This window comes from Nannobrachium achirus, assembly GCF_963921795.1.
Source record: "Nannobrachium achirus genome assembly, chromosome: 8".
In the NCBI taxonomy this organism is placed as follows: domain Eukaryota; kingdom Metazoa; phylum Chordata; class Actinopteri; order Myctophiformes; family Myctophidae; genus Nannobrachium; species Nannobrachium achirus.
The window spans coordinates 25,299,201-25,326,971 of NC_137817.1; positions in this window are offsets into that span (position 1 = coordinate 25,299,201).

The window sequence follows — 27,771 nt, forward strand, 5'->3', positions numbered from 1 at the left end:
CACGCACACACACACACACACACACACACACACACACACACACACACACACACACACACACACACACACACACACCACACACACACACACACACACACACTGTATGAAATGATTGAAGAATGGTGATCGTTCGGGATAAGTACACAGCTTTAAGTACAGAGGATCATTATTATCTATGCAGATTACAAACATGGACCCTATGATATCAATTGTGGGCGAGCATTCTGAGGTACTTGGCCAGCGTTCAGTTTGGTTTCAGGGCGAGCATTCAGTGTGCCAGGGCAAGAAATCTGCTCCTAAACATCAGCGAGTGTGACTTTGGCCAAGCTGTTATTCATTGGGCTAACCACAAAAAAAGAAAAAAGAAAAAAGAAACTTACAATGGTTGACACTTGTTTTTAAGTGTGGAAGAAAGCAGCATCAAACAATATCCAGCTTTCAAAACATTGTATTTTACTGAGAGCTTTTCAAATGTACAGGCAACCACACAAAAAGAAAATGTAACATTGTAAAGAGACAATTAAAGCCTGCAACACACAGCAAACAAAGTTAACCTTTTTTGTCAGCTTCAGTAGGTCAATATGAAAAGAATGTCATTGCAACAAACAATCAAACAGACGCTTTGCCTTGCCTTACTACTTAGTTTTGGCAGTTCTAACTAGACGAACATCACAGCAGAGACACCAATGCAAACATTGTGTCTGATCAGTCAGACACCCAATACGCATGTGGTTTATAATGTTTTATTTCCTCAATCTGCCAGCGTCTTACCATGGACACTCACACAGGGAAGAAAGGTTGTCTAAGGATGTTATGGTCCCTCTCTGAGCCACTACAAACACAAGTTGACAGCAACACGTCAATGGGGAGAGGTACAGCACACTTTATTACACAGCTTGGTTGAATACTTGATTCTGATTGGTCAGTCGCTGAAATCAGCTGTGTGTAATGATAACAGACCGCTCTGGTGGCGGGCATTGCATTTTATACCCAGGCCTTCAATAGATATCAATCCTCCCACAAGCTCAGCTGTTAGAATTGCGCACAAATTCACGTGATTATAGTGTCATTCGACATAACCAGGCAGGCAACGACAACACCGATATCCAAACAAAGCTGATGAGATCGGAGACTGACTGAGTTACACACTGCACGAGCGCACGCCGCACTCACGCACAGTCACAGCCACACACACACACACACACACACACACACACACACACACACTTGCAGTAGCGCACAGTCAGACAGACGAGACAGAGCCAACTTGCAACACAGGCACCAACAACAATGTAGCCTATACAACGATCAATCATCATAGAGAGTACAAAATAATAGCCTATAGATGCCTTAATGGTCCACGTCACATTGATATAAAACCAGTATGCGCACGCCGGTCGGCACCAAATGAACCCCACCGTTCATAGGATGCAATGGATGGCACTCGTGTTTAAAAATGCATTCCATCAAACTTTCAGATGCCGTTTTTCTCCCAGTGTGGAGGAAGAATGCTTAGTATTTTTACTGTAAATTCTCACTCTTGAAATATATAATCCTTAGTTTCTGTTGATTGTAAACAATAATTGCGATTCAAAACAGTTGTCCTTCAAACCCCACCTCTATTCACCGTCATCAGAACAGAGGGAGCGCTCCTCTTGATCACCCACCCCGATCCACTGGATCACCAGAGCGTCTACTGCTCGCCCAGCTGCAGTCCATGAAGCCTAATTATGCTCCGTCCTGCGACGGTGTCGCGCGCAGAGCTCCAAGCTCAGAAGGGTTGCATTGGTGACGCGATGTGAGTTTGTATATCAGCTACTCTTGACGTGGAACACCGTTGCGCAATGAAGTATATATGTCTCGATAAGGGCGCTCCCATGGGAGCACCTCACTAGCACACAAGAGGAGGTTGAATAACCAGTGCTCCCCAAAACAACAGGTTTGGGGATCTGTTGGGAATTGATTACATGATACAGTCAGCTGTGCATTCAGTCTCAATGTTTGTAAACAAATAATTGGTCTATAAAGATTGATTAAACTCACCATGACTGGTAATGTGTCCATCAATGCCAAGCTTTTCTTTAAGTCCTACTCGAAAAAGGTTTCCCAAATCGTCCAGTAAATCCACACCAAATCTGTTAATTCTCCTCCTTCAGTCATGTTTTGTTATTTGTGCATTTATTTGTGAGTTAATTTAGCGAACTGAACTCATCATCATCAGCTCAGAGTAAACAGAAGAACATGAAAACAAAGGCTTGGTTTGGAGGAAGTGGTTCCCGTTTCTCATTGGACAGTTCTTTGAAAGATCTGTCCAATGAGAAACGGGAACCACTTTCAGGGATGGGATCTATAGGACTGTAGAGCTATGGGAAGCTAGCAACGCCAAAATAAAAGCCTTAGATTTCTGAGGCAAGCAAGCGACCTCATCAGGGCCAGCTAGAAGGCTCTGCTATCTGAAAGAATACGCCCAGTAAGGCAAACTCGAGATCTAATTGGTTGGAAGAAGCTGACAATCTAAATGTCAGCCCCATTCACTTGTACTGCGGGTGGATTCAATGGACAATTTGAAGGCTCAGTGTGGAGATTTCTACCCGGAGACAACACAACAAAAACTCTGATTGGTTAAAAGAAAACAGGCTGTGTTTTTAGACCTGCAGGGAGTGGAAGCAGAGACCAGCCTGACTGAGTGAATGAGAGACAATGATGGCAGCAAAATAAATACAATATATTTGTGGAAGGATATGTATATATTATGAAATATAAATGTCTTTATCATTCAAGTGCAGGGCCAGCAGAGAAGGCCTTGCAGTCCCTGACGGCCCACCAGTAGAGTGCAGAGAGAACAATGTAATGCCTCAAATAAACTATACCAGGTAAACACTGAACTTAACTCAGTTACTGCCAATTAAATATGCCCTCGAGTGGCATTATTGCCAGAAAATCTCCATAGACTTCCATGTAATTTATAGTGCACAGATCATGCACGCCCATGCACAGATCATGCACCATGTTTGTGCAAAAAAAAAAGATTGGAAATCCGTTCAGGCATTCTTGAGATAATAGCCATTATGTTTTACATTATGTAAGCAAAGATGGCTGCCCTGTATGAAAGATGGGGTTGTATGGGGGGTGGAACATGCAAAATCGCGATTGAAATCATGTTTACTAGATTTAATGGGGTAAAAAAAAAAAAAAAAAAAATTTTAAAAAATCAAAAAAAAAAAAAAGCAGGGAAGTCCATAGTGAGAAAGTTGATCTAAAAGTCGTTTGGCACTGTTTGTTCACCTCCAAAATGACTTTTTTTTTCATTGATTACTCATGCCATGGAGAGTAGAGTTCAATAATATTATTAATATATTAATATAATAATATATATAAATAATAATATAAAAATTTGATTCGAGTAAATTTACCCCCATTGATTCCGGATGGGGACCCGTTTCGAAACGGGTCCCCATCCGGAACGAATGGGTTTAAATTTATTGTTATCACATTTTTGTCTTAGGAATGCGACAAAAAACTAAAAATATTATTGAATTCTAGTCTCCATGGTGTGACTAATCAATAGGAAAAAAGTCATTTTGGGGGTGAACTACTTACTCCTTTAACATGTGTTCAAATAACATGCCTTCTAAAAACTAGACCAGGTCAACCTGGTTGTGCCAGACCCCGGTTCTGCCAACCCTCTGGGCCTATAAATTTAATGGTACATTTATAGGCTGTCTGTCCCTTTATAGGCTGTCTGTCCCTCCCTCATGTCATCATCATTTGTGACATCATTGTGACCAAATATGGAGAAAAGAGGGAGGGACAGACCGACAGACAAAGCCTTTTGCTTTGTCTGTCGGTCTGTCCCTCCCTCATGTCATTGTGATGACATGAAGGCTTTGTCTGTCGGTCTATCCCTCCCTCATGTCATCATCATGTCATCATCATGACCATCTATGGAGAAAAACCGGACAGACCGACATTTGCTTATGTAGGCCTACCCATTTCATGGGTCTGGCAAACATTCTTATCATTTGTGGTCAAGAAAAAAATATAATAAACTAAGTAACAAAAACATCAGTGGGCAAGATATACAGTATCTGAAATTAGCATCTATCAAAAGAAGGTAAAAAGAAGGGCTACAAGAAGAGAGGAGTGCAGAGTGCTAGGGGTTGATATGAAGTCTGAAGAAGCGTGTTTTCAGAATACAGATGAAACTTGGGAGTGAGTCTGCAGTTCTGCCTGCAACGGGGAGTTTTTTCCACAGTTTGAGAGCCAGGAGGGAGTCTAGGACATGTGGTGGGTTGGCCAGGGTGTAGTGTTCAGAAGTCAGAGTGAAGCCGCAGCTAGTACAAAACTCTTTCATCCTCAGATAAGCTAGTTTGTTTCTGCAGGACCTGTCAAAGCCAAATACAGATTGGAGATGCATGCAGGCTTATGGGTCCCCCTATCCTCAGTATAACAGACAGCAACAACAACAAAACACTTCCAAACTAAAGAAAATCAACTTGGTCAAACTTGGGGTTATGGGTTGAGGAAACATAGAGCTGAGGGAACATACCGGTACACACGCTCCAAAGTTGTCAAGGCTTTTCTACTGAGACGTGGTGAATTTGTATTAAAAAGGCTCCTGTCTCCTCCATTTTCCATGGCTTTGTCAATTCAGGCTTTTGCAAATCCCGCCCCATTCTGCCCTGTTACTATGGTGGGACATTAACCCTGGGCAGATTGTTTTTATAGTGGCAGTGAATGGGATTTTTTTTATTTTTTCATAGCCTCATTACAGCTATATAAAGTACCAAAGGAAAAACATCTAGGTGATATTAATAAAAAGGGAAGACAAAGGTACAGTAGTTACATTGCAAAACAGGGGGTTTCCCCGAAAATATATGTTTTAATTTGTTTAATCCCAGTGGGACAGAATCACCCATTGCAGATTATTTTATAGTGGCAGTGAATGGGATTTTTTTATTTTTTCATAGCCTCATTACAGCTATATAAAGTACCCCAAAAAACACATCTACGTGATATTAATAAAAAGGGAAGAAAAAGGTACAGTAATTACATAGCAAAACAGTAGTTTTCCCCCGAAAATATATGTTTTAATTAGTTTAATCCTCTGGATCAGAGAGAGAATAGAAATAGAAAGAAAACGCGCATTGCATCTTGGGTAGGAAGAGGACAGCCAGATTATAGTTCTCCTCACATAATAGGCTGGCTTTTCGTAATTCTGCCCATTTAAAATACTAGAAGCTGGGCCGCCCTTCGGGCGGCCCAGCGTCTAGTCGGCGACCTGGCCAACTCGGGAACGATGTAAATAGAGAATGAATGCCCCGCCCTTTAATGCAAACCCCATTATACCTGTTGTCATAGGACCCGTTTTGACCATCTGTTTTCCTGTGTCCATTTATGCCCATATATGGAGATATCTGTATCTGTCTGTCTGCCGGCGTCCATTTTATGTCCATATATGGAGATCACTGCAGATATAGTTCCGGGTCCATTTTATGCCCATATGCCCATATGAGATATCTGTCTATTTGCGTCCATTTTATGCCTGCCCCACCCTTTAATGCAAACCCCAATATACCTGTTGTCATAGGACCCGTTTTGACCATCTGTTAGCCTTTGTCCCCACCCTTTAATGCAAACCCCAATATACCTGTTGTCATAGGACCCGTTTGGACCATCTGTTTGCCTTCTGTTAGCCTTTGTCCCCACCCTTTAATGTAAACCCCAATATACCTGTTGTCATAGGACCCGTTTTGACCATCTGTTTGCCATTGTCCCCTTATGCCCATATATGGAGATCTCTGCACACACAGTACCGGTTGCGGAAAACTCTGATGTCAGACATCAGCTCCGCATTCGGGGATTCATTTTATGCCCATACCCCTTATGCCCATATATGGAGATCTCTGCACACACAGTACTGGTTGCGGAAAACTCTGATGTCAGACATCAGTTCCCCATATATGGAGATATCTGTATCTGTCTGTCTGTCGGCGTCCATTTTATGTCCATATATGGAGATCACTGCAGATATAGTTCTGGGTCCATTTTATGCCCATATGCCCATATATGGAGATATCTGTCTATTTGCGTCCATTTTATGCCTGCCCCACCCTTTAATGCAAACCCCAATATACCTGTTGTCATAGGACCCGTTTTGACCATCTGTTAGCCTTTGTCCCCACCCTTTAATGCAAACCCCAATATACCTGTTGTCATAGGACCCGTTTGGACCATCTGTTTGCCTTCTGTTAGCCTTTGTCCCCACCCTTTAATGCAAACCCCAATATACCTGTTGTCATAGGACCCGTTTTGACCATCTGTTTGCCATTGTCCCCTTATGCCCATATATGGAGATCTCTGCACACACAGTACCGGTTGCGGAAAACTCTGATGTCAGACATCAGCTCCGCATTCGGGGATTCATTTTATGCCCATACCCCTTATGCCCATATATGGAGATCTCTGCACACACAGTACTGGTTGCGGAAAACTCTGATGTCAGACATCAGTTCCGCATACGGGCATTCATTTTATGCCCATATATGGAGAACGTGGGAAGAATGGTTTAGAGATACTCGGATTACATACATACATACACATTCACAGAGATTTTTTGTTGACTCATGTGGCGTACGTGATGTCAGAGCCTTTTATGAAGTGATGTCACAATGAGTCAGCGCTTCCTCCGGAACAGCCTGATGTCAACAATCAGCTCCGCATAAGGAGATTCCGAACGTTTCGCGCCGGTTTCGGAAAACCGCGAGTCGGGTCGGGTCGAGGCCCGGCACTGCACTCCGCGCGGCGGCGGGGAACGCGCGTGCCGAATCTGAAGCCGGTGGGACGAACGGTTCTCGAGATACGCGGATTACAAACAAACAAACAAACAGACAGACAGAGATTTGTCGCATTTATAGATAGATACTAGAAACTGCGTCTAGTCGGCGACCTGGCCAACTCGGAACAATGTAAATAGGGAATGAATGCCCCGCCCTTTAATGCAAACCCCATTATACCTGTTTTCATAGGACCCGTTTTGACCATCTGTCTGCCTGTGTCCATTTATGCCCATATATGCAGATATCTGTATCTGTCTGTCTGTCTGTCGGCGTCCATTTTATGTCCATATATGGAGATCACTGCAGTTATAGTTCTGGGTCCATTTTATGCCCATATATGGAGATATCTGTCTACCTGGGTCCATTTTATGCCCATATATGGAGTATCTGTCTGTGCCTCCAACTGTGTTGCAGACACAGTGCCGGTTCCCCCTTTAATGCAAACCTCATTATACCTGTTGTCATAGGACCCGTTTTGAACATCTGTTTGCCTGTGTCCATTTATGCCCATATATGGAGATATCTGTATCTGTCTGTCTGCGTCCATTTTATGCCCATATATGGAGATCTTTGACCATCTGTTTGCCTCTGTCCATTTATGTCCATATATGGAGATATCTGTATCTGTCTGTCTGCAATCCAGTTTATGCCCATATATGGGGGCATTCATTTTATGCCCATATATATATATGGAGTAGTGTCTGTGCCTCCAACTGTGTTGCAGACACAGTGCCGGTTCCCCCTTTAATGTAAACCTCATTATACCTGTTGTCATAGGACCCGTTTTGAACATCTGTTTGCCTGTGTTCATTTATGCCCACATATGGAGATATCTGTATCTGTCTGTCTGCGTCCATTTTATGCCCATATATGGAGATCTTTGACCATCTGTTTGCCTCTGTCCATTTATGTCCAAATATGGAGATATCTGTATCTGTCTGTCTGCAATCCATTTTATGCCCATATATGGGGACATTCATTTTATGCCCATATAAGGAGAACGCGCGTGCCCGTGGGACGAACGGTTCTCGAGATACGCGGATTACATACATACATACACACTCACAGAGATTTTTTGTTGACTCATGTGGCGCCTTTTATGAAGTGATGTCACAATGAGTCAGAGCTTTCGCCGATTTCCTCCGGAACAGCCTGATGTCAACAATCAACCCCGCATAAGGAGATTCCGAACGTTTCGCGCCGGTTCGGGAAAGCCGCGCGTCGGGTCGGGTCGAGACCCGGCACTGCACTCCGTGCCGCGGCGGGGAACGCGCGTGCCGAATCTGAAGCCGGTGGGACGAACGGTTCTCGAGATACGCGGATTACAGACACAAAGAGACTTCTCGCATTTATAGATAGATGTACCCAATCGTAACTCTTAGTTACATTGATAAGGTCCATGTGAACTAGTCTGTTGAAGCTTATCTATCTATAAATGCGAGAAGTCTCTGCGTGTCTGTAATCCGCTTATCTCGAGAACCGTTCGTCCCACCGGCTTCAGATTCGGCACGCGCGTTCCCCGCCGCGGCGCGGAGTGCAGTGCCGGGCCTCGACCCGACCCGACGCGCGGTTTTCCGAAACCGGCCCGAAACGTTCGGAATATCCTTATGCGGAGCTGATTGTTGACATCAGGCTGTTCCGGAGGAAATCGGCGCAAGCGCTGACTCATTGTGACATCACTCATAAAAGGCTCTGACATCACGTACGCCACATGAGTCAACAAAAAATCTCTGAATATCTCCATATATAGCATATATGGGCATAAAAGGGCATAAAGGGACACAGACAGACGGATACAGAGATCTCCATAAATGGGCATAAAATGGACGCAAATGGCATATATGGGCATAAAATTTACGCAGAATCACAAAGATCTCCATATACGGGCATAAAGGGACACAGACAGACAGATACAGAGATCTCCATATATGGGCATGAAATGGACGCAAATAGACAGATATCTCCATATATGGGCATATATGGGCATACAATGGACCCAGAACTGTATCTGCAGTGATCTCCATATATGGACATAAAATGGACGCTGACAGACAGACAGACAGATAACAGATATCTCCATATATGGGCATAAATGGACACAGGCAAACAGATGGTCAAAACGGGTCCTATGACAACAGGTATAATGGGGTTTGCATTAAAGGGCGGGGCATTCATTCCCTATTTACATCGTTCCCGAGTTGGCCAGGTCGCCGACTAGACGCTGGGCCGCCCGAAGGGCGGCCCAGCTTCTAGTTCATTACAATGATCGCAAACGCTATGGTCGCGAGCGGCCTGGCCGTGCTCCGCAGTGCGGACAGCCGGTGAAAGACGGCTGCCACTTTCTCCGACTGCAGAACTCCACCCCCGCTTGCAAAAAGTGAATGTATTTTTCTGGTTGGCCAGTCAGGGAGTCTCAGGGACCAATCAGAAGGCTGACAAACGGTGAATTGAGAATGAAAACTCTTTGTTTTGATATTGACTCATCAGGTGCATGATTGCATCAATGTCAATTTTATAAATATGTAGTCCCCAATAGGACAAATCCCCCACCCTTGAATCTACTTGACTCCATAATGCCTTTAAGATTTGACTTGAATGTCACATGTTGACTTTGGGATATGACGGCATTGTGTTGAACAGGTATTTGTTGTCGTCGTAGAGATCTAGAGCTATATTTTCACCCATGCCTTACCCCTTATCCCTAAACTCTTGCCATTTTTTTACTATTTTGAAGAAAAAAATAATAATATTTCAAATGGCTGATGTACAAGCTCACAACGTGTCGATCTAGATCGGCTATTTGAAATATTTTTCAAAATAGTAAAAAATTGCAAAAGATAAGGTATGGAACAAAATATAGCTCCTTATCTTTTTCAAAACCTCCAGACTCATTTGCTCCCCTTTGAAATAGTCCGAGTCAATGCTTCTGCTTCCTCCTTTGCTCTCTTTTATTCTCCTCATGTTATTTAAAATGAAACTAATGAAATAGACATGATATAGGTAACTTTTAGCATTGTGTACTACTGTTACTGTAAGTATTAATATTACCTTATTGTCTTATCTAACACTATCTAAGGCAAGTAGAGTGTTCCATTCACAACAGTGCACATGCTCTACTTAACTCTGAATGTTAACTACACTGGTATTCATATCAAAATGTGAGTATTATACAAAGGTGGAGAATGATGACCATTGCCACAATAACAGTCTTTCATCACTTGAAAAACCTCTTTACTTAAGTGAGTAGTAAAAATATATTAAGCCCAGTCACTAAAGTACAGACGGTGAGAAATTCTCAATGGGCTGTTAACAATGTCTTTGACAAGGCAAAGGCATAACTAATGCACTGGACCAGAGATAATGGTCCACTTTATGTTACATGAAAGCTATAGCTAATTTGAAATTAAAATTGTAGTAGGACTACATTATGCTCACCCCTTCTGTCTGGGTTGTCTAACAAGGACTTCACGCAGGATACTAATGTCACACAGGGTGGGAAAACAAAAAGATACATTTCAGTTAGAGGGTCAAAACACACTCTCCACTGTCATGGCATCAGATCACTGAGTATTGTCCAGAGGCATCATCATAAAATGCCAATTAAAACAAAATGATCACTACTTTTGTGCGACGGCCTTGTATGATGAAGCAGGGCTTTGCTTTGCGAAAAAAAATTACAAATTTGAAACTTGGAGATACGAGGTTTCTGCCCGACAGTGACGATATTCTACACACTACAACACTTGTATCCCCCCTATCTTGACAAATGGTTTATTCCCCGGTTCGGTAGGTCAGCACAGGTGCAATGCATTATTGTTAATTAGCAGCAGCGTGCATTTTTTCAAGTGTAGCTGAAAGTTGTTCACTTGTGCCTGCAGTAAAATAATACTGACCACTGATAATCATCATCATCATCATCATCATCATCATCATCATCATCATGCCTGTTGCTAAGGTATGGCAACGTGACTGGTGTCATGGCGCGCGTGTATGACATGTTGCCATACCTTAGCTTTTGCTGGTCACGCCACTGGTATTGTCCACAGTACACTTACAGTATAGGAATAAAAAGGCAAGGTTTGTATAGTATGTGATGATAGTTTTAATGTTTGAAATGGTTTTGTCTATGTTCTGATAATCCCTGTAACATGCTGTCATTTATCACAACCTTAAATGAAAATCCCTGTAACATGGTGTGTCATTGATTACAACCTTAATTGTTAAAGTATTCCCTGTGATGATAAAAAATGTACACAAGGGTTAGAATGGTTGTTTTATTGTTACCGATAAACTGACTGTAATGTTACATACAGTGTACTGTAATTACATGTAATGAAAGTGATGATTCATGATGATTATGGACACTAACACACACGTGCACACACACACACACACACACACACACACACACACACACACACACACACACACACACACACACACACACACACACAAAGAAAAGTGTCCCAATGAGCATGTGCATTGATTTGAAGGATACAAAGGCGTTTGCTGACTTCACTGTAAACACAATACACAACTCAGTGGTGGTCTGGTAAAAACATGTTTCCAATTGATAATTAAATTATTTTCAGTCCTTGTAATGAGCAGAGGGAGCCGAGACAACAAAGCCTCATGTGCTAAATGTGTGCTAGAGGTGCATATCATTTTCATAAAAGTAAAACTCAGCAAATAATAAATATTCCTACTTAACTGCATTGGTTCTCTGTTGTATATGTTATATACATTTCCCCACTCTCACCCATCCACCAGAACAATTCAGAACATGAACTTATAGGGCTGCATGGTACTTTTACATCTGAAAAACACCCTCCCTCCATTGTCTTCCCTCTGACAGAGACAGGCTCCGACTAACTTTGATTTATGAAGTCTGATTTCAGACACATTCATACAGTAGTTACTGCTCCCACTGTGTTGTCAAGCAAGCACCTCTAACACTGTTGCGTTGCGCTCTGGTCTCTCCCATTTCTCTGATGCGCTGGTGGAAATCCACTGTATGCTCCTTTCCATTTCTTGTGGTGGTTACCGCGGTGTTGTCCTCACCTGGAGGGTTTGGACAGTTACGTCAGTAGGTGAAGTCTTTCTCAAGTCAGCTAGTGCAGGTTTCAGGTCTACTTGGCTTATAGCAGACGTTTGTGGCCCCTGAGAGCTTGTTGGTACTGGATGTTTCTTTCTTCAGTCTTCCTTTTCAGTAGTCAGTCACTGTGATGGTTCATGTCAATGGGTAATGTCGATCTGTGATGGCTTTTAGTGAACTCAAATAGAGGTATTTGCCTGTACTCAACGGGCCTCAAGAGGGAACCTTGAGGTTTCCAGGGTTCACTGGAAGGTTTTCTGCAGGGTTCAGTGGATTCACTAGGAGGTTTCTAGGCTCAGGAGATTCCGTTCTTTTGACGCAAGAGCACTTCACTCACCTCTCAATATGTGTGAATAAAAAGATGTCTGAACTCCAGACAGCAGTCACAGATAGGCTTTATCATGTATTCCCTCACTCTTTAATAATTCATCATCTCTGAATTTGCCCAAGACATCCATTTCTGCCGAACTACATTTTACAAATTTTTGGTACACATAATCTCTGGACTCATAGTATGTGATAATGTTTCAATAACATTTTGTAATGCTATATGACAGTGCAGTGCTGCAGTCTTACTCCAAACTGCTGCAGTGTAACATGAATTGATCAGGTACTGTGACTGGGTTAGGTTTGGTGCAGTGTCAGTGGGGATGCTGTGTGCATAATTCCTGTTGGATGAGAATATGTTAGGTGACCGCAGGTATATGTGCTAGTGGAGTTTCCTCCTCAGTTTGTCCCCACTCTGCCCGAGAGAGGCAGGTCAGGGTCACCCTTCAATAAATGACTGAGGGGGAATACCTGCTTCTGCAGTCACCCCAATCCTCTTACCTCCATCCACACCACCAGCAGTGACTGCACTGCACTGCGCCACACACACACACACACACACACACACACACACACACACACACACACACACACACACACACACACACACACACACACACACACACACACACCTAACGCAAAGTGTTACTGGCAGTGCACTCCCTCTCTCTCTCTTTCGCTCCCTGTTTCGCACTTTCTCTTTCACATGCACACACACACACATAATCCCGCCGTCTCTCTTGACACACTCGATCATGCGCCATGACAGATTAGCCATGACATGGGTGTTGCCCTGTCACCTCTGACCTTCCAGAGAGTTCTAGCGGAGTAGACCCCTTGAAATCCAATTATCCAACCAAGCAGGGAAGGAAAAAGAGAGGAGGAGATGGCAATGAGAGAGGGTGGGTGGTGACTGGTGAGGAAAAAGATGGGATTATTGAAACTGAAATGGAGCTGTATGAACTGGCTCTCATGCTCGTTAATTCGGCGCCCCCTTCACCCCTCCTTCTACTTTGCATTATTTTATCATCCATATAAAACTTAGCTCCCCTTCTTTGACTTGGCCATTCATGCTCTCAGCCTTTCCACTGCTTATACTGCAGCAAGTCAATTATGAGAAAATAAACTGCATGACAGTGGGAAGCTACTTAAACCCAATACTTTGCTGACCGGGGTACAAACAGGGATCTTTTCCTGGTTCCCCCAGGTGTCACTCGCTTTAGTAGTTGAACAGGTATGAGGGTATTGACAGTGTTGTTGGATTGGTGACTCATAAAAAAAAAGTGAATAAAAAAGGAATATTTTTTTTCATGCAAAACAAATGCTTGCAATGGATTCAGAATTATGAGTTTGACCCCTCACATGCTTCTTAAAGTAGATTTTTAAATTTTTTATATATTTTTTTATTTTCCTGTATAGTGAAGTAAATGGGACAGTGAATATACAAATGGCTATAACTTTTTTTCACAATGTTACCAGCAGAGCAGGCCTCTCATTCTGTGGACCTTAATGACCAAACTAATAGATAAAACAGAAATAAAAAGTACGGCATGACATCACAGGTCATCTCACATTTTGGGTGACTGGGTCCCCCGTGGTACTGAGTGCAATGAGCAATGCAACACTGGATATTTATGGCACTGTCCCTTTGAGTATCGTAAATATTAATCCCATTGATATTTTCTGAACCCTGTCTTCTAGCCTGACAGTTTGTTTTGGGAGCAAGCTTAGTTTTTAGAGACATTGAGATGTTGTAGAACCCAGAAGTGCAAGCATTGAATGGGCATCCAGCTAGAGTCTTAACTCATTGAGTGCCAGCGCCCTCTAGGGGCCAAAGAATGCCAGCGCATCTCTCATAGGCGAGCGCTTTAGCTTCCAGGACCTAACCTTCCAGGACCTCACGTGCTCACGTTCATGCACGGCATGGAAATGTCCCGGATGAAGATGCTAACAGAATGGCTATTCCCATTTTGTCATCTAAAAGATCATTTTTGGGCGATTTCGCCGTAAATAAACCTCGCGCCGCTTCCCTAAGACACAATCCAGAGATATAAGCCTTTAAAGATGTGGTCTTTCATTGGATTAGGCGGAGATTGGCGATTGCGTTCGCAAATTACGGCCGGCCAGGAGGTTGCTAGCTTTCGGCTAGTAGCTAGAAAAATCAGGCCAGGCTTCAGAAGGCCTCTTATCATTTTATTCATGTAATTAAAAAAAGCCGGACTACTTCGGGATCGGCACACTCGTGTACTCATCGGAAGCGGCGCCGAACATCGGGTGAACATTGGGGAGCTCAAAAATGTATTTTAAACCATTTTTAATGGAATATATCGTCGGACAGAGTAGAATGGCTAACTGGCTAGCGGCTAGCGAGCCAGGACCACCCACGACTCTACAAGCAGCTCGGGGTAAGTGAATTAATAAAAAAAAGATTGTATTGGATTGAAATAAAGCCGAACTAGTTCGGGATCGGCACAGTATGAGTTAACAGCACACTTGACAAAAAGAGGAAATCCTGCCCAAAAACCTATAGTTCTTTGATTGACTTTCTTGATCACTTTTGATGCAATTATTTCACCCGGCAGACTCATCATGACACAAACAGCCATGATTGCCATAGACAACTCTGTAATCTCTGAAATGTAGCACACGCTCATCTAATCTTTAATCATGCATTGATCGGGGGAATGTTGTTCAGGTAGGCTTTGTAGAGGGAGGTGTGTAGAGGGACTAAGCCATTAAGCCTCAGCGACAGGACCCATGAATGGTTTATTCATTCATTCAAAGATTCTGTGAAAGCCTGATAACCAGCATTATCAGGGGGATCAACCCGCCAGCGACATGGTATCACATGTAATCCTGTTAGCCCTGATGAAGGCCCAGACCATTTCACATTCAAATTCACCAGTACAAACTTGACAAGCAAGCCACATACCAGGGGCAAGTATATTAAACGCTTTTGACATCAGTAGACTCAAGTGGGTCTCTCTCTCTCTCTCTCTCTCTCTCTCTCTCTCTCTCTCTCTCTCTCTCTCTCTCTCTCTCTCTCTCTGCAGTACTTGGCATAAAATAAAGTCCTCAGGGATCATAAGAAGTTACTGTGAACAGCACCATAATTATCAGGTTCATAAAGTTACAGTTTGTATAATCTATTACCCTGCTAATAATAAAGATTTTATGGACACTGGTCTGATTCATTGGGCTGCATCCATAATGCTAACTGACAACACACTGTGAGTCAGGCTTTTATTCTCTCTAACCAGATTGACAGATTTTGCAGGGATCCCCATACAAGATTTGTGTAAAAATATTGTCAAGATTATTTTAGAAAATTGAACATTCCCCTCTCTTTATTGTTTTTTTTTTTTTTTCAGGAAAACAACCATGGCTGTACAGAATCAGAGAACATGAAATTCCTTCCATAGGGGAAGTGCAGTCCTGTTAATGTCTGTAGAAAGATTAATCAAACCCTTTTTAGTAAATGCTCCAACCATACTGATCCATTACTGTGTGTGTGTGTGTGTGTGTGTGTGTGTGTGTGTGTGTGTGTGTGTGTGTGTGTGTGTGTGTGTGTGAGAGAGAGAGAGAGAGAGAGAGAGAGAGAGATTATTTGATACAAGTCAGGGATTCTGGACAGGTTTTGTGTCCTCGGGATGTCATCGGACTTTAATTCCAATCACTTGCATGACTAGTCACATCGATGTGCGTCCCTTCAGGACATGAGCGTAAAGAAAAACACACGCGCGCGCACGCACGCACGCACGCACGCACGCACGCACGCACGCACGCACGCACGCACACACACACACACACAAATACAAAACACACTCTCACAAGTCTAGAGGATCAATTAAAACACCATTTTATTTGGAGTATATACATTTGATTAATGTAATGGTCATGTCCCTAGCTGTTCTATCTCATTCTTCTGTTACTTCTTTTACGTCTTCTTTATCTTTGCATGCTTTGTCCTCCGACTTCATATTCACTTTAATTCACAGATTGATGTGAATATTGATGATTAAATGCATCCTAGTCTCGCGTATAGCCAGACAACTATTCCACAATCTCTGAATGATAGAGTCTGGAACTACAGCTCCTGAAGGGCAAGTTAAGCTGGCATTTCCGTTCATGAAAATATCTATAAATGCGACAAATCTCTGTCTGTCTGCGTGTCTGTTTGTAATCCGCGTATCTCGAGAACCGTTCGTCTCACCGGCTTCAGATTCGGCACGCGCGTTCCCCGCCGCCGCGCGGAGTGCAGTGCCGGGCCTCGACCCGACCCGACTCGCGGTTTTCCGAAACCGGCGCAAAACGTTCGGAATCTCCTTATGCGGAGCTGATTGTTGACATCAGGCTGTTCCGGGGGAAATCGGCGCAAGCGCTGACTCATTGTGACATCACTTCATAAAAGGCTCTGAGATCACGTACACCACATGAGTAAAAAAAAAATGCCATGGTTACGTATTCTGATGTTCCTATATGGGCATAAAAGGACACAGGCAAACATATGGTCAAAACGGCTCTTATGACAACAGGTATAATGGGGTTTGCATTAAAGAGTGGGGCATTCATTCCCTATTTCAAATTAGGCACGCGCGTTCCCCGCCATGGGCATAAAATGGATGCAAACAGACAGATACGGATATCTCCATATATGAGCATAAATGGACACAGGCAAACAGATGGTCAAAGATCTCCAAATATGGGCATAAAATGGACGCAAAAAGACAGATACAGATATCTCCATATATGGGCATAAATGGACACAGGCAAACAGATGGTCAAAACGGGTCCTATGACAACAGGTATAATGGGGTTTGCATTAAAGGGGGAACCAGCACTGTGTCTGCAACACAGTCGGAGGCACAGACAGATACAGAGATCTCCATAATGGGCATAAAGGGACACAGACAAAGAGATACAGAGATCTCCATATATGGGCATGAAATGGATGCAGGACAGACAGATACAGATATCTCCATATATGAGCATAAATGGACACAGGCAAACAGATGGTCAATACAGGTCCTACAGAGATCTCCATATATGGGCATAAAATGGACGCAGACAGACAGATAACTCCACGTATGGGCATAAATGGACACAGGCAAACAGATGGTCCACGTATGGGCATAAATGGACACAGGCAAACAGATGGTCAAGAGAGAGAATTAGTTATGGCTTTGACATGGCAGACAGTTTAATACAACAGAATAGATGTTTGGTGTCAACTTGTGAGCCCCGGGCAATAAAACTGATCACTGTGCATCTTCTTCAGGAACAAGATCATACTGTATATCAGTCAAAAAAAGAGACCTACAAATAATGTCTTTAAACAATACAGAGCAAAACCACAAGCCCATTTGCCCACTTCATTAGACATTCTGTACCTCAATTGTAAAACTACACAATCCCATTAGTAAGCTACACATTAGTGCAGAGTACAGGGGAGTTGGTGGAGAAAGAGGTATGGAGTATGTTCTCTTACTTTTCTTTGAGTGATGAGATAAAGACGTGAAATATGGGATTACTTTTGACACCTCTTTGAAACAACACCTGCCACCCCGCTAACATGTTTAGCATAAAGTAATCAAACTTGTCTCATTATCTCAGCAATGCAGGCCAATTAGACATGATACATCAACAACTCCGCAATTATCTACAATTACCACCCATTAAGTCCTGATTTACCTATGTTTTAATTAGCTTGCACGCGCTACTTAGCATTTCACACGCTGTCCTTGCCGTGTCGGCAGTTGTTGTCATTGCTAATGCCATTGACGTTGTTTGTTGGATTGGCACGCTTGGCTGATCACTGTGAGCAGGGTGTGTATCCTCCTCATTGCCTTAGTGTTGACTCTTAAACGTCCTCTGGCACACTCTGCATATTCCCATAGCCTATCAGTGCAATTCACAAACCTTTTCATTTCAAGGACCCCCAAATGTTTTCCAGTCGTTTACATTCTTAGATTTTTTTTAATTTAAATCAATTAATTTAGCTCTGGAACCCCCTCAAGGACACCTGGACACTGTCCAGGTGTCCTTGAGGGGGTTCCAGAGCTAAATTAATTGTAGCACTGGACCGGGGGCTGTCCAGTGGACAGCCCCGGTCCCCACTTTGTAAGTGGATAACAAGAAACATTATGTTCTGAGGCTCACAAATAAGTAAAGCCTTTGGAACCAACAATCTCCAATTGCTATATGGCCGACTAGTTCAAGCCTGTTTCCATAGCGCGAGGTAGCTTGATGTACAAATACACCCCCTGGACATGATGCTAGAATGTCGCAGGAACAAATTAGGAAATGCATTTGGAAAATGTTCGTTTTTCTGTACTTTCCCTGAGATTATTCACTAAACAATTCTTCACGCAAATTTGTTGCGTAAACCGATGAAGCTTGCTTTTTTTAGCAGAACTTTGTTGCATCCATAGACAATATCAATAGCCATCAATGGTCATTGTAAGTAGCCAATTGTGGTTTCGGCTCTCCCTTTTTCTGTGTCCTCCTGAGACATTAGAATGGAGGGAAAGAAGTCAAAGGGAGAGTAGAGGGGAGGGTGGAAGGATAGGTTCAGAAAACACTACGGTATTGTGTGTGTATCTGTGGGGGGGAAGGGGGGGGGGGGGGTAAAGAGTAAGAGATGATGAGAGAGAGGAGAATGGAGCTGATGTCGCCGATTACCGCTTCCTTCGCCATTTCCCACATTGCATCCAGTGAACAGAGTAATTTAGTTATTCCACTTTAAGCTGCTTTTCATTTCTCCCTGACCACATTTTAACTGTTTTTAGCATCAATTGTCTGCCTCGCCTCAGTGACAGAAACAAACCAAACCAATTTTCTCCCTCTTGTTTTTGAAGAGGCAATCAGCAAAGTGTCTTCGGTTTGATTAGATCCCAGGCCGCTTCTCCCCTTTCTCCTTTCACACACTTTTTTTTTTCTTTCTTTCTTTCTTTCTTTCTTTCTTTCTTTCTTTCTTTCTTTGCCTTATTCCTCTGTTTGAGAGAGGAGAGAGAGAGAATAAGGCTTTGTCTTAAACTTCCAGGATTACACAGGGTTGAGGAATACTTGACCCAAATAGGCTACTCTATCTTTCCTTACACTGATGGCACTCCTCTTTCTTCCCCTCTCTCTACCCGTTCCATTCTGTGGGATCAAATGACCATCCAGAGAGTTGAATAACGTCTCTCTCTCTCTCTCTCTCTCTCTCTCTCTCTCTCTCTCTCTCTCTCTCTCTCTCTGTCTACTTTCATGCCTTTGTGCAAGGCACGTCCTTTCGTTATAGCCCAAGGGTGCTGCACTGTGGATGACTCCCCACTAAGGAGAGTTGCCTCGGCCATTCCACTTTCACTTCCATTCTGCCAGAATGTGTTTAGAATCACTCTCCATATTCTCTCTTCTCCAGACGCTCTATAATCACAGACACACAGCAAAACGTGCTACTCTTACTCTTTAGACTTAGATTTTGAGTCTCAGAAAAGACCTGTTTCACTACTTTACGTTAAATTAATTGTATCAAGGATCCCAACAACCTAAGAAGTTAAAGTTATACCATGTAACTTTTTTTATAAAACAAATCTTAAAATGGTCCTAACTGTTAAATCGCTAAAGTTTTAGAACCCCCACTCCGTTATTTTCAGCTTCTAAAGCCTTCTCTTTATATGTTTTCTATGATCCTGACCGGGCCCCGGTTTTCGCGGAAGAATTACGTCATCACACTACAGGCCTATCACAGCGAGGGTTATACACTGCCGGCCAATCACAGCGCATCTTGGAGTGGGGTCGCCATATTTGTAGTCTCCCGTGTGTCTCTATACTCGGGTGCACGGTGAAGCCATAGAGTATACATAAAGCATGGGTGAAGGAGTGTATCTCCGGAATGGCTGAACGCACAGGAACCAGGGACCCCTCAAAAGATAGATCTCGGCGAGGTGGAGGCAGACGCGGGGGTGTGAGAACCGGAAAACGGACGAAAGACGCGGACGCGACCGAGGTTTGCTATAGAGCTACTGACCACAAGTTGAGCAACTTACACAGTTAACCAAATTTCCCTAAAAATTGATAGAGAAACAAAAACAGAAAGTTGACAGGAGTTCAGCGTCCCCCACAAAAACAACATCAAATGGCTTTCCCTAAACTGGCAACTAAAGTCACTTTTTACAGAAATAAAATGCAAAATTAACTTAATGTCACCCCATCTCTCCTTGTTGCCCAGCGTAATGTTGTCTTGAAAACAGACACATGAATCCATTTACAGCAGTATTAGGGGTCCTGCTTCATCTCTCTCTCTCTCAGCTAAGGGGTCCATGTCCTGAAAACCTTTGAAGACACCTGGTCTAAATGCCACTCTAGTGGCCCGTAGAGGCTGTGTCAGTAAAGCAAATTGTTTTGCCATCCTTAGAGCCCTGGCCCTTGCCCTCTCATTAGTGTGGATATAATTGAGTGTGCACACAGGGGCTTGAAAAAAACAATATACTTTAGTGTAAAATAAGATAAAGTTAAAAGCTACAAAATACTATAGAAACAAAAAGCCTAAGGGGATCGATTTCAAGCTCTGCAAACATATATTTCATGCACCTTTTAGAATGGATTCAAAGATAAGAAATAGATCAAAAGGTTCACAAGATGAAAAGTTATGGGGTCACTCAACTCAGTAGGGTTTATGCTGCAATCTTGCAATCTAAAAGATGGCTTATGTACTGTACAACGCTATTGGTAGCCCAAATGGTTAGGATTCATTCTCATTCGTGCGTGCGTTTGCACACGCCAAACAAAGCAGATAGATATCATCTCTTTCGGGTGTAAACAAAAACTGTTACTTTTCGGCATTCAAATTCAAGTATCAAAAGTATAAAAAAAAAAAAAAAAGCTCAAAACGTGTGGTTTTGCGCCACGTTTCGAGCTTGCAGACTTGCTACTATTGATACTTTGTGTTACACTGTAGTAGGCTATATGATAAAGTAGGGCATTATGATATGATATGATATGATATGATATGATATGATATAATATGATATGATATGATATGATATGATATGATATAGTACTTTCTTGTCAGTTCACACTGAAATTTGTCTTGCGACACAGCAGCCATGTATGCAAAACATACAAACATTTGACACAAGGGAACAAAAACAAGACAGGGATACATACATAAGGATAATACAGACAAGAGCGATGTCCACCACCTAGCCTACCTATGGCAAACTCCTGATTAAGCCTTACTGTAGTCGACTGATGGACAAAGAACCTTTTTAGTCTGACCTTATTGTATTCTGGAACACTGTATCTCCTTCCTGAATTCAGCAACCTACCGGTATATTCTCTATGCAAGACTTGGCTACTGTTAGAGGTAATATTTCTTGCCAACCTTAGAATGCTGTTATCATATGTAGATGTATATAGCCTCTGAAGTGGTTGTCCAAACCAACTCCCCTGTACTCTGCAAATGGTTTGTTGTATGCAAACCATAAGAGCACGCACAATTCAGTTAACTTTGACAATTATAGGTCCATGATTATGTAACACATATGAACACATTCATTCACACACACACACACACACACACACACACACACACACACACACACACACACACACACACACACACACACACACACACACAACACACACACACACACACACACACACACACACACACCTCGCCTCTTTTCAGGCTCGCTGTCTTTCACCACAGACACCTGTCAAAGGTCTCCTGCTATGCAAACATTTACTGTACAGTGCACACATAATATAACATACTACCACAGCAGATTGCGCGCGCGCACACACACACACACACACACACACACACACACATACACACACACACACACACACACACACACACACACACACACACACACACTCACACACACACACACACACACACACACACACAACATGTATCTTTTAATCAGGTCTGTCATGCCACTTTAGTGTCAGCATTTGTGCACTTTTGCATAATATTGTATGCAGTGCAGTGGAACTGTCTGCACATGTCATCTCTGTTTTATTCAACCTGCTGCGTGCGTGCGTGCGTGCGTGCGTGCGTGCGTGCGTGCGTGCATGCGTGCGTGCGTGCGTGCGTGTGTGTGGGTGTGTGTGCATGCGGGTGCGTGCATACCAGTATGTGCGTGCGTATGTGCATGTGCGTGCGTGCGTGCGTGCGTGCGTGCGTGTGCGTGTGTGTGTGTGTGCGTGCGTTGTGGTTCCATCTGTGCCTCTCAAGGTTAACCTCATTACCTACTTTAACATCAGAGCACAGACTACAGGAAATTATTAAACACAATTACAAACAGAGGCTGATAGGAGTATGACAGAGAAGGAATAAGAGAGCCATTATGGAGGGAGAGAGAGAGAGAGAGAGAGAGAGAGAGAGAGAGAGAGAGAGAGAGAGGTGGGGTGGGGGGAGAACACTGCTAAAAAGAATACAGACAACTTAATGTCTCCATTCTCATTATTGTCATCCCTGCACTTCGTCTTTAGCCTGCTCTTCCTCCTCTCATCATCTTCATCGTGATACCCTCCTCTTCATCAGCCCACGTTTCTTTTCTCGCTTTTTCTTCATCAAGTATTTTGAGATTTGCTTCTTTTTTGTTTTTGCTTAAAAGAAATGTTACAATAGAATACACTGTGGTTATTGTTGTGCCAAATAAAAAGAAGATAAATCACAGCCCCATGCACTGAGGAGGGAAAAGTAGCCTTTGACAAGTGCTGAAAGGAAAGAGAGGGTGAAGAGAGTCGATGATCTAAATTAATTGGCAGCCGGTACCCCTGCAGATATCCCAAAATTACAAAACCAAAACTACCCCTGGAATTATTCTCGCTGAGGCTTAAAAGAAGTGTCATCTCATCTGTGTGCTCAGTGGGGGAGTCCTGGAACAGAATTACTGCTTATTAGGCTTCAGTATATCAGCGGCGCAGGAGAGGAGATGGCAGCGAGCAACCCCGGACACTCCTGCTTTAAGTAATTATACAAAAACTTAAGCCGATGTGCAAAAATACTCTCCCTCTGTGTGTGTGTGTGTGTGTGTGTGTGTGTGTGTGTGTGTGTGTGTGTGTGTGTGTGTGTGTGTGTGTGCGCGCGCGCGCATGTTCCAGTGAGAATTCAGGGAATTGTGTTCTGGCTTGATGTCTTTGGCAGTGTCCTGCTAGTCTCATTCTCCTGGCTGCTGTTTTCTCACTCTTGGTATTCCCTCATACATACATAATCTACTATTTCTATTTATTTGTATCCTTTCACATTTTTAGGATTTTGGTAGAAAAACGTGGCCTATAATGAGTCTTGACCAAAAATATGGACACCATGGGGAAAGGGCCTTTCTGTGTGGAGTTTGCATGTTCTCCCCGTGTCTTCTAGGGTAGGTACCCTCACAAAAAACATGCAGTAATCCTGGTCTCTATATTGCCTCCCCCTGGCCAGCCGGGGCGCTTGATGGAGGGGAAAGGAACTGCATGGTTGGAATAACGTGTTCCTTCCACGTGCTACGTCCAACCGGGGAATCTCTCCCCTGTCAGGTGAAAAGATGTGGCTCGGACTACTCATGAATGGAAGGAAGCATGAGGTCAGTCCCTTGCTCTCCCCAGGTTGGCAGAGGGAGTGTAGAGCCCAGGATTACATTGGATAATTGGCACTGGGTAAAAAATGAGTTGCAAAATCGTGTGATAAAAATAAATAAAAATAAATATGGACACCAGGATGAAAGTGGTTAAGCAAGTATACTGCAAGTGCACTCACATCTGGTCGTGTTTGCATGAATTACCTGTGAAGTGCTTGCTGCATGCATGCTTCAAGCAGATGTCTTTAATACGCTTGCATCCAGCTATAATCATATCTGCGTGCAGCCACACAGTTGAATCCTCAGTATTAATTTACCTGCTTTTTAATTTCATTTAACACTCTCAGGGTTAGAGTAAATGGGGGGAATTGAGTGAAATGGAGGGAATGATGAATCAGTCTAGTTAATGATAAGAGCAGATGGGAGTGATGAACTGGCACAAAAATATATTTTCCTTTTTAATAGTCTCTTAGGAGGAAACTCTTTTTTGCATAATTTATACCAGTTTTATTTTCGATCAGAATTTCTGCAGACAATTGAAGTAGACACTCATAAATCTGCATAATGACTTTTAATTGTGATTAAACGCACAAATTATGAATTCATTCATTGACAATAAATAACAGATCTATAAAACTATTTTACATTTGTGCAAATTTCCCATCACTATGTTTTGGACAGGAAACCTACTTTGCATTTACAATTAACTATTGTAAATGCAAAGATATCATATGTCATGGAAACACGGTGGGAATAATGATGGAAAGATGATATTTCTGTTCATTTCAACCAGGTGCTTTTATACAGATGAACGGAAATGATTATCTTCTCTGTCAGGTGGAAACCTCATATTATGTCCAAAAGTGTTTCTTTTCAGGATTCAAAAAGAGCAAAAGTAGCAGATCGACAAGCTCGAAGCGTGCCTCTTCACGCCGCGTTCCAAGCTTGTAGATCTGCTACTTTTGATGCTTTTGTGTGACGCTGCAGTATTATCAAGTAAGGCATTGAATAAGGAAAAAACACAAAAAGTTTTAATATGGAGATAAGTGTTTTCTGCCCGACAGCAACGTTATGCAAAAATAATTGCTCGAATAATTGTGCAATTATCAGGCAATTATGGATTGTGACAGGTCTAGTCACCATCACCAGGCAGGTTTCTGCATCATGAAAGTTTGTGTGTGTGCGTGCAAGTGTGTGTGTGTGTGTGCATGCGTGCGTGCGTGCGTGCGTGCGCGTGTCTGTGCGTGCGTGTCTGTGCGTCTGTGTGCGTGTGTACAGGTGTATGCGTCTGTGTGCACAATGCTGCACATGCATGTGTGAATGATTGCATGCGTGCATCATGGAGAGGCGAGAGGATGGCTACAGGTGTGTGAGTACACCTGTAAGAGAGCATTGTGGCATGGGTTCAACTCCGTGCGTAGCCTCTGTAATCAGTCTCTGCAGAAAAAACAATAGAAAAAAACAGCTGCAGTGCTGTTCATTCAACATTTTGGATCAAACGTTATGGCCGTGTATGGACTTGTATGGCGAGTGTCAAATCGTATCAGGAAACCCAGAATGCCTTGCAGCAGGGCTGTGTTAAAGGCTGCGGCTAATGATGAATGTCCTGTCAGTGTGAATTAGAACCACCGACAGCCTGGCGTACAGTGTGCCTGGAACGCTGCCCAGAGAGAGAGCCAAGAGAGGGACCGAGGACACCAGAGAGAAAAGACTGGAGGGAGAGAGGAGGTGAAAGAGAGAAGGGGAGGCCAGTAGGGTGGAGAAAAGACTGACAGATGGTGAAGGAGAGGGGGAAGAAAGACAGAGAGAAGGGGAGAGAGAGAGAGAGAGAGAGAGAGAGAGGGAGAGAGAGAGAGAGTGGAGTGAAGATGAGAAGAAAAGGAGATGGGGCAAGAGGAAGAGAGAAACCAGGGGGAATTGGGAGTGAGAGTGTATAGAGAGAAAAGGAATTAGGAGGGAACTGGAAGACTTCGGGGAGAAAGACGAAGGGAACAGAGCTGAGAGAGAGAGAGATGAGATCAGATCATGAGATGAGATGAGAAAGTATAATAGGTGGAAGAGAGAAGCAGTGAAGGAAGCAGAATGATATCTGAGCTATGACGTTAATGCGAGGTGGGAACCTTGAACCTCCAAAACTGTAACTTTTCAGGATTCAAATAAAACAATAGCTAAATTAGTAGCTCAAAACATGTTGTGATGCAACATGGTTTTAGCTTTTATGTCTGCAATTTTAGCTATACTTTTGTGTGACACTATAGTATGACAAAGTAGGGCATAACTTTACGGAGGGGATACAAAGTGAAAATACTGAGATACAAGGTTTCTGCCCGACTGCACCGAAATGCAGATAGACAGGAAGCGTCTGTCATTGAAGTTTAAACTTGAGAGAGGAGATGGAGAGCATGAGAGCCGAGCGGCGTTACAACACTGAAAGAGCACAGGAGGAGATACAGAAAGGAAGGCAAGAGCATGAGAGGGTAAAGAAGAGCGAGAAGGGATTAATGGAGAGGAACACAAAGGATAGAGAGAGAGAGGGAGAGGAGGGAAAGAGAGGGGAACAAGTGGAAATACCCCAGCAGTGATCCTTATCTGTGGGCTCTCCTCACTTCCTCTTCGGCTGTCAGTCAGAGCCGTCGTCGTGGCAACAGGGGGATGAGCCTCCTGGTGTGTGACAGGTTCTGCAGTGTGACCGATTTGTCTCACTGTCTGTGACTAAACCACTGCCACTGTCACAGCCTATCAATATGTGCACGCGCACATGAACGCGCACATGAACACACACACACACACACACACACACACACACACACTTCGGGTGCAGATCTGTGTGTGCACACTACAGTATACAGGTATGTATGTCTGTGTTGTTGTTGTTGTTTTTTAAGATATTTTGGGGCCTTTTTATTCCTTCAGTTATAGGGGATAATGGAGATAGACAGAGATGGGGAGAGACACGCAGCAAAGGTCGCCTGGAGCGGGACTCAAACTCACGACGTACTGTAGGCTGCACACTGCACAGAGCCTATGTGGTATGCGTCTGGACCACATGGCCAGCGGGCACCCCATATGTATGTATGTGTGTGTGTTCATGTGTGTGTGCGTCCGTGCGTGTGTGCGTGTGTGCGTGTGTGCGTGTGTGCGTGCGTGTGTATGTGTGTAGTGTTGTGCCAGACAGTATTTGTGTAAATCCACACACCCGTTTGGTTTATGCTTGTGCGTTTAATATATACTGTATAAAGTGTACAACCACATGGCATCTCTCCTGACAGCTCCCACCATCCAGGTCAAGTTATCACTGCTGGGAGTTACTGAAGCCCAGAGATGTTCTTCTTTACAGTCCAGGGAGGCAACAAAGTACGAGGAAACCCATTTGACTGATGCAGCGCTGCGAGGAAGCCCCTCATCAGCAGGACATAAAACACACCGACTGCCTTTTCACCACGGCAGTGTAAAAACTAAACTAACTTTACTGCAATACTCTGCCGCTGTTGGGAAGGAACCTTGTATCTCCAAATTTCTATGTTTAATGTTTTTTTTCCCCCCATTGTTTAATGCCCTACTTCGTCATACAAGAGTGTCAAGCTAAAGTAGCGAAAGAAGCAGATCTACAAGCTCACAATGTGTAGATCTGCTGTTTTCACTACGTCTGAAAGATTTCGTTCCATTTCCTGAGATCTGTACGGTTTTTGATGGTACCGTAAAAGGTTTCCACCAGACAGCAGAGAGTTCTATAAGATTTTTTTTAGCACTAGTAGCAAAAGCAAACTATTCTTGACTTCCTCTCGACAAAGGCACAGAGGTATTAAACATGGAATGTACCGGTATGCGACGTCATTGTCAATTAATTTGGAGAACCTTTAACTGGATTTCAACTGTGTAAAGGCCATTATATACCAGCTGTTTTCTGAGAGTTGTGCGTTGGCAAGCCCGTGGGTTTTTTCCCCCTCACCAT